This window comes from Petaurus breviceps, unplaced genomic scaffold (assembly GCF_028583685.1).
Source record: "Petaurus breviceps papuanus isolate PSGF00001 unplaced genomic scaffold, PetGlider_PUasm1.0 90723, whole genome shotgun sequence".
NCBI classification, from domain to species: Eukaryota; Metazoa; Chordata; class Mammalia; order Diprotodontia; family Petauridae; genus Petaurus; species Petaurus breviceps.
This window is the reverse complement of record NW_027187323.1, coordinates 4,032,057-4,041,097: the sequence shown is the minus strand read 5'-3', so window position 1 is coordinate 4,041,097 and position 9,041 is coordinate 4,032,057. Positions and strand designations below refer to the sequence as shown.

Sequence of the window (9,041 nt, the reverse complement as noted above, 5' to 3'; positions counted from 1 at the left end):
AAGAAAGAAAGAAAGAAAGAAAGAAAGAAAGAAAGAAAGAAAGAAAGGAAGGAAGGAAGGAAGGAAGGAAGGAAGGAAGGTGTGACATCTGTTCTAGTTAGTTTAAATGGCTTCCTTTCTTTGAAAATTATATTACCAGTCTTTGAGAAAAAGGGGAAAGTCATAGCTATATAGTTGGGTTTTCTTTTTAAGCTTATCTACTCTTAATGACTCCTCTTCTTTTTCCTGAACCATAACTATAGTCTTTCCTAAGGTTTAATCCTTGGACTACATCTGTCCATCTACACTCTCTCCCTCAGACTGCTTCTATTCTTATGATTTCTGATATTACCTCTAAGCTATGTCCTTCAAGGCCTTATTATTTAATGGCATGGGTACTCTCTACCTGGATTTCAATTCATCCATAAATTCTAGTCGTGGACAATTGCTTGGGCTTAGAAAGATTGAGTAACCTACTCATGGCTACACACGCTGAGATCTAGAGGCCTTCTCACTATTCATCACACAATATTTCACTGCTCTTCCCTGTGCCTTTGCCCTAGCTATCCTCCACATTTGGAATGCATTTTTTCTTTACCTGGGTCTTATAGAATCCCTTTCTTCTTCTTTTTTTTTAAAGCAATCGGGGTTAAGTAACTTTGCTCAAGGTTACACAGCCAGTTATTTCTGGGTGTGGTGCTAAGTGTCTGAGCCCAAATTCGATCCCCAGGTCATCCCTGGAGCTGGTGCTCTTACTTGCTGAGCCACCTGGCTGCCCCCTTTCTTCTTTTATAACACATCTCAAGGACCATCTTTTGCATGGATGTTTTCCTGATCCTGGCAAATGCTATTTGCTCCCAAACTGCTTTGCATATACTTCTCATTAAGTTATGCTTATGTATATGTGTATTAGTATATATATACATATATATATAGAGTGTGTGTGTATATATATATATATATATATATATTTGTGTATGTGTGTGTGTTGTCCTCATTAGAATATATGTTCTCATGAGTGGGAATTGTTTCATTCCTTGTACTTATTTCCCTAGCACCAAGCACAGTTCCAGGAACATAGACGGAATTTAGTAAATACTTCTTGATTACTTGATTGAAATGTCAGAATCAGAATTTGAACTTAAATTGAATTGCTTATGGAATTATGAAATAAGGGAAAGCATGTCCAGTTTTCACCAGGAAATACCACAATGGCAGTGAGGAGAAAAGCTTCAATCATACTTCAATGAATCATAGAGGGCCGGGAGGGTGGGGGGCTGGCTTTGGGGGAACGGGGAGGAAATGATACAGAAGATATAAAGACAAGAGGAGAAGGGGGGTTACAGAGGTAGATGGCATAAAAATGGGGATGGGATGGTGGAGAGAGGCAGGCAGTGAGAGGAAAAGGACAGAGAGAAGAGGCACAGAGAGTAAGTCACATAACCATGGATTTGAGTTGGTAGCACTCAGCAGCAGCACTCACTTCCATTAAATATGGAAGAAGCCTGTGGAGTGGGGAGCCCGAGTTTGGGGTGTTGTTTTATAGGGTTTTCATGGGAAACAGACTAACTCTCAGCCATGCCACCTTGGGGTTAGTTCATTAACATATTATATTCTCTCAAAGTTGTCAGTAAAACTTTAAAGTTAACATATCCACATCATCTCAAATCTATCAGCCCTATTTGATGTCTTACTGGTCTTGTTGCAGATATCTGGAGCTTTTCTGAGGTTTGTGTATCATGTGACCAAAAGGTCTTGACAACAAATCTAGATGGCTTTCCCCTATTTAGCACATATTCTAAGAATGTGATTTTTGGACAAAATATGATACAGTTTGAAAAATATGCTCCTTTGATCTTTGGGACAGTCTGTATGTGACTTCTAGGTTCCCCTTTGCAATCTTACTTTCTGCTACTGTTACTTTATACTGGCTACTTATAAATTTACTTACTAGAATTGTGGGGAAGGGGTGGGGAGATCAGAATGAGATACAGTTTAAACAAACAAGCCTTCCTGACTGCAAATTCAACCCTCTCTCTACTTCCTCTTTTTTTCCTCTATGCTAATGATTCCTGAATGTGTACCTCAAATTCTCCTTTCATCTGAACCTAATTCCATATTCTTATGGGTGTCCTTCCACATTCTCCTTTGGGGCATGCTCAGTCACTAAGGGAAGAGGGGATAGGGGAAGAAGTTTTTGATCACATATGACCCATCCACTGACAATCCTGGTTGGCTGCTGAGCCAGATCTAAAGACCCAATGGATGTTTTAAAAGAAGAGACAGGTTACCTTTCTTCACTGCAACATCAATGGTGACAAGATAGAATTTCAGTAATATCTCTCTTTTACCCTAGCAGTTGACAGTAGATGCCACTCCTCATATGGAGCATGGCTTCAACTAGCCATGAGGATTGGTACCTTGACTGCTTTTTCTTCTATTGTGTGTTTCCTTCTTTTAGAGTCAGCCTTGTTAGCACCAAAAGGTTGGGACAAATTGTTGCAAAACATAAGCTGGCATCTCCCATAACCCAAGAGCTTCAGCAGCAAGAGGGAGAAAGTACAGGAGTGGACTGACACCAAGGAAAAAATAAGCATTGGATCCAGCAAGATCCACTGCAGAGAACAGTGAAGTTGCCTTTTGATAGGATTGTAGAGGTAAAATATTCAATAACTGATTAGTTGCCTTAAAAAAAGTTTCATGTCCCAAAGAGCCTTAGATAATAGCTTCCCAGATGACTGCTAATAATAATCATTCCACTACTAAATTCTGTTCAGGTCAGTCAGTAATGCATAATATGATTTTCTTGTGCTTATCATGGCTTTCTTCAATTAAGAATGGGGCACGTGTCCTGTCCCAGATTCATTTTGGTACACCGAGTACCTATTTACTTTCCCTCTTCTTGAGGACACTGTAGATTGGAGCCCAAAATAGGCTTGTTTCTGGAGTAGCCAAGGTAGGAGTTTTGAGCCAAATAAATGTGAGAATAGGAGACTCAATCCCTTGAAGAGAGGTCAGGTTTTTGAAGAGATGAATCTGGACAAACCTTGACAGCAGATAAAGGATAATAATTGGTGAAGGTTGCTGCCAGGCCTGGGGTCTTGGCTCAGCCAAGTGGTTGCCTCTAGCCACCATGTCAGATTTCCAGCCGTTAAACTTGAATGATGTAACTATATTTTAAATAAACAATATGTTCAAAATCAAACTCATCATCTTCCCAACTCCACTTCCAAATCAATTCTTCTTTCTGATTTTCTATTTCAATAAATTACACAAACATGTTCCCAACCATGGGGGTTTGAAATCTTGGACTGTGATTATATGTATGCTTTTAGCTCCTAATCTAGTCAATCACTAAGCACTATTGTCAGTTCTCTTGCACTTGTCTCATCCTACTATTATTCTCATTGTAATTATTGTTATTGTTGTTTTTCTTAGTAGCCTATATTGTAAATTTTGGTAACAAAGGATGTCACAATGAAATAGTGTAAAGAACACAATATCATAGGTGTCTGGAGATCTGGAATCGAATCCCTGTTCTTCTACTTAACATTTCTGTGACTTTAGGCAATTACTTCCTCTCTCCTCTTCTCTCCTCTCTCCTCTCTCTTTCAATCTCTCTCTCCCTCAAGTACCTCACCTATGGGGTGCATGAGGTGCTGAGGGAGGACTAGCACCTCTGGTATGAGGGCTTACTGAACCATTTTCAAGGCTTCTCATCTACCTTTGGTGTCCACCTTTCACTGAACTCTCACCTGTGACTCCAAGAAGCCATACATAGCATGTACAGTGACTACACCCTGGTGAAAACCATCTTGCAGATGGGCTAAAGCTGGTTGAGGGTAACTTACAAGCTTCAAACCCATTGGTGAGGTAAGGGGATGTCTACCCCCAAGCAAGTGAAGAGTTCCCCTGGCAGAACGAATGGATGAGAACAATTTGTTCTAACAGCATGAAGGCAGAAGCAGGTTCTATGGAGCACTCAGGACTTGGTCAGATATTGAAGACACCAAGACTGCCCACTGCATCCTGAGACATCATCAGTCATCCAGACTTTCATCTTGCTATTGGACTCAGATGACTCTGGAGAAGAGAATGAGGCTGATGACTTTGTGCAGCTTTGCCTCACTTAAATCCAATCACATACCAGTCAGGACATCAACATGATGATATCAGGACATGATATCATCGATCCTCTTCAAAATGAAGGATGAACAATGGACCTCACCTGTAAATTAGGTTGCTTAGACTACATAACCTACCTTTAATACACCTCAACATCTCAGTTCTGGGACTGCCATTATCAAACTGCATGATTTTGAGCAAGTTCCTTTGCCTCTATGGAATTCAGTTTCCTCATCTGTAAAATGAGAGTATTGAACTACATGAATGCTATAGTTTCTACTGGCATATACACTGAAAATGTTAGAGCAGTAAGGCATCTTATACATAATCTAGTCTAATATTCTCATTTTACAAATAGGGAAATATTCTGAGTTCTAGCTTATTTGCTCCATTCCTGTAGACTCTACTCCAGTCAAAGCTCACAACACTTTAAGACTAGATTAATGCAACAGCCTCCTAGCTGACCTTCCTGACTCATTTTCCCAATTTCAATTCATCTAAGAGATTACTACCATACATTCCTACTTAAATTACTGTTTTATCATGTAACTTCTTTACTCAATGGCTCCCTCTTTCCCAGCTCATCAAGTTTAGGCTAAATTTCAAGCCCTGCTCCCTGTAATCTAGCCCCACCCTACCTACCAAGCAAACCTTGTCTCCCACTGCTGCACAGTATATACTCTCAACTCAAATAGTCTTGTCATATCATTAAAAACCTCCCCCATTTCCTAAGATACTTTGAGATAAAGAATGAGTCACTCAAAAAATAATTATTGTTTGGTAAAGAAATAAGGGAATGGGCAGTTCAATACAGCACATATTTATGAGGTGTTACTATGTGTTTAACATAGGATAATTGGTAGAAAGGTATAAAATGATATGATGGCTTCCAAAAAGAGTTTAAATAATAGGCACCCACTGGAACCAATGAATGAAAATAATTAATGATAATAATAGCAATAATAACAACAGCCAACTATATATAGTTCCTTAAAAGTTTCCATGTATTTTATATATCTTATCTCATTATCTTATTCTCACAACAACTCCATAGGATAAGTGCTGCCATCATTCTTATTCCCATTTAAGATTTGAGTAAACTCTGTCTCCGAAGTTAAGTGACTTGCCCCAAGTCACTTAAGCTAATATGTGTGAAGGCAAAATTCAAACCTAGCTCTACTTGACTTCAAGGCTACCACTCTATCCACTCTGTTAAGCTGACCTCTTTCCCTAGTTAACCTAATTTTTCACATTGCTAAAGTTACCCCTACTCCATTCAACTCCAATGGCTCCCTTTCACCTCTAGGATCAAATATAAAATCCTTTCTTTTTTAAATCAACCTAAATATAAAATCCTTTGGCTTTTAAAGCCCTCTAAAACCTGGACCCTTTCTACCTTTCAAGTTTTCTGACACCTCACACACATCCCCTCCCCATACTCTGTGATTCAGCGATCCTGGACTCCTTGCAATTCCTTGCATAAAACATTCCATTTCCTGGATATTTTCACAGGCTATCTCCCATGACTGGAATGCTTTCCTTTTGGTTTCCCTGACTTCCTTCAAATCCCAAGTAAAGTCTCATTTTCTGCAAGAAGCCTTTCCCTATTTCCCCTTCATGCTTGTGACTTCCCACTATTGATTATCTCCAATTTATCATATATATGTATGTATATTATATATCATCTTTGTACCTTGCTGTTGCATGCTCTGTCCCCCAATTATGTGATTTCCTTGAGAGTAATGACTTCCTTTTGCCTCTCTTTGTATCTACAATACTCAGCCTTGTTCATAGGAGGTACTTCATAAATGCTGGTTAACTAACTGATTTCCCTTCCCAAGGGAGTATGACTTACCAGAATGCCCTCCGATACAATTTCATACTATTTAAAAAATTGTAATGAAAGTCCTCAAACCGGGGCAGAGCCAAGATGGCGGAGTAGAAGCAGGACCTTCCCGCGGCTCCAGCTTTCACCTCCCACAATCCATGTAAAAAGGGGACTCTAAACAAACTTTGGAGCTGCAGAAACCACAAAATGACACAGAGAAGCTAACCTCCCACTGAGGACAGCCCGGCAGGCCATCAGGAATCGGCCAGCCCAGCGCTCTGGGAGCCAATCCCAGCCACACACCGGAGGCTTTAGCCCCAGGGCTGGCCTGACCAGCCAGACAGAAGGACTCCAGATCAGCAGCAGCTGTGGCCATTTCTAGATTTATCAATACATAGATGCGAAGGACAAGGTGTGAGGCCAGTGCAGTCTGGACTTTGGGACCCAGGAAGTGGGAGTGCGTGGCTTTTACCCCCGGAGCTAGAAACCGCTGAGACACCAGCAGAGCCTGCCAGCACCACGTGGCAGCTTCAGGTCCTGGCCTGCAAAGTGTAGGGGGACCAAGCACCAGTCTGAGGGGTCATCGCTCTTGCTTTAACCTGCTTGGATCTGGATTGCAGTCTAGGGTGGAGGTCCTGGGGTGTGTGTCCAGCTTGCCAGAGTGTGTGGAGACCTCAGAGAGGGCACCCATCTAATACCTCCGGCAGCTGAGAAAACCCCAGTGTTTGGGACGAAAACTCCCCTGTCTGGTGGCAGAGTCCTACTGTGGCAAAAAGCCCAAAAGTCAAATCATTGAGTGGCAAAATGAGCAGGCAAAGGAAACAAAGTAGACAGGAGATTCCAACATTACACTCCTATTTTGGGGATAAGAAGGAGCAAGGCATGGAACAGGAGGAAAACAGTGAAGTCAGTACTCCTGCACCAAAAGCTTCAAAGGAAAATACAAGCTGGTTACAGGCCATAGAGGACCTTAAGAAGCAGATAAGAGAAGTGGAGGAAAAATTAGGAAGAGAAATGAGAACAATGCAAGAAAATTATGAAATGAGAGTGAACAGCCTGACTGAAGAAAATAATACCTTAAAAAAACAGACTGACTCAAATGGCAAAGAAGCCTCAAAAAGGCAATGAGGAGAAGAATGCCTTAAAAAGTCGAATTTGCCAGATGGAAAAAGAATCTCAAAAGCTCACTGAGGAGAATCATTGCTTCAGAATTAGATTGGAGCAAATGGAAGCTAATGACTTTATGAGAAATCAAGATGCTGTTAAACAGATCCAAACAAATGAAAGAATAGAAGGCAATGTGAAATATCTCATGGGAAAAACCACTGACCTGGAAAATAGATCCAGGAGAGAGAATTTAAAAATTATTGGACTGCCTGAGAGCCACGACCAAAGTAAGAGCCTGGAAAGCATCCTCCAGGAAGTTCTCAAAGAAAACTGCCCTGATGTTTTAGAACCAGAGGGCAAAATAGAGGTTGAAAGAATCCACCGATCACCTCCTGAAAAAGATCCCAAAAAGAAAACTCCTAGGAATATTATAACCAGGTTCTGGAATTCCCAGATTAAGGAGAGAATATTACAAGCAGCCAGGAAGAAACAATTTGAATATTGTGGAAACACAATCAGGATAACCCAGGATCTGGCAGCTTCTACACTGAGGGATCGAAGGGCCTGGAATGTGATATTCTGGAGGTCAAGGGAGCTGGGATTAAAACCAAGAGTCACCTACCCAGCAAAACTGAGTTTCATGTTTCAGGAGAAAATATGGTCATTCAGTGGAATAGAGGACTTTCAAGCATTCTTGCTGAAAAAACCAGAGTTGAATAGAAAATTTGACATTCAGATACAAGAAGCAAGAGAAGCATGAGAAGGTAAACAGGGAAAAGAAATCATAAGGAACTTATCAAAGTTGAACTATTTTTTTTTGAAGCAATTGGGGTTGAGTGGCTTGTTCGGGGTTGCATGACCAGTTGTTGTTTCTGGGTGTGGTGCTGAGTGTCTGGGCCCGGATTTGATCCGGGTTGTCCCGGCACTGGAGCCGGTGCTCTTGCTCGCTGAGCCATCTGGACAAAGTTGAACTATTAACATTCCTACATGGAAAAAGAATAATTGTAACTTATGAAACTTTTCTCAGTAGTTGAAGGGATTAGAAATATATATATATGTCTTTATATGAGGGTATGCGGGCATATGAATACATATGTGAATGTGTGTATATACGTTTACAGGTATACATAGATAAAGGGCACGGGACCAATTTAACAGGAAGGGATGACTTAAAAGGTGAAATTAAGAGGTGAGAGGAATATCATGGGAGGAGATGGGGAGAGACAGAGTGGGGCAAACTATCTCACACAGAAGAGGCAAGGGAAAATGGTTACAATGGAGGGGAAGAATAGGAAGGCAAAAGGGAATAGGTCAACCTTATTCCTATTGAATCTGGCTTGAGAAGGGAGGGAAATACACACTAAATAGGGGATCTCACCCTCCAGGAGAATAGGGGGGGAAGGGGATGTGAGGGGGGATGATGGAAGGGAGGGCAGGCTGGGGGGGAGGGAAGTTGGAAGCACCCACTTGTGAAAAGGGACAAGATCAAAGTAGAGAATAGAACAAGTGGGAGGTGGGATAGGAGGGAGGGAAATTTAGTCAGTCTTTTACAATACATCTACTATGTTATTGTTTTGCATTAGCCGCACATGTACAACCTATACTGAACTGCTTGTCTCCCCAGTGGGGGTGGGTGGCAGGGGGGGGAAGGGAATGAATCTGGAATTGAAAGTTTTAAAAATCAAATATTCAAATATATATATATATGTGTGTGTATATATATATACTATTATTAATACCATCTTACATATTATTAAGAAAAAAAAGATATACAGGCACTGAGGCATAGAGATCCACTGGAAAAGTTGAAACGGGTATGGGGGAAAATATGGGAGAGAGCAGATTGGAGGTGGGGATATCATGTGGGACTGCTGTTTTGGGGGGATGGGTGGGGGAAAAAATGGGGAGAAAATTTGTAACTCAAAATCTGGCGGAAACAAATGATGTAAATCAGAAGTTAATAAAGCATTAAAAAAATAAAATAAAATATTGGGCTTTTATA

General features: G+C 40.9%; 1 long non-coding RNA gene across 3 annotated transcripts in view; it reads right to left on the bottom strand.

The window, feature by feature from the left end:
* LOC138145008 (uncharacterized) overlaps positions 1 to 9,041 on the bottom strand; it is an 84,765-nt gene that overhangs the window by 1,588 nt on the left and 74,136 nt on the right. For all 3 annotated transcript variants that reach the window (XR_011164075.1, XR_011164074.1, XR_011164073.1), the window contains one exon: positions 4,242 to 4,339. This is a non-coding gene — a long non-coding RNA (uncharacterized lncRNA). The remainder of the gene's footprint in view (positions 1 to 4,241; positions 4,340 to 9,041) is intronic.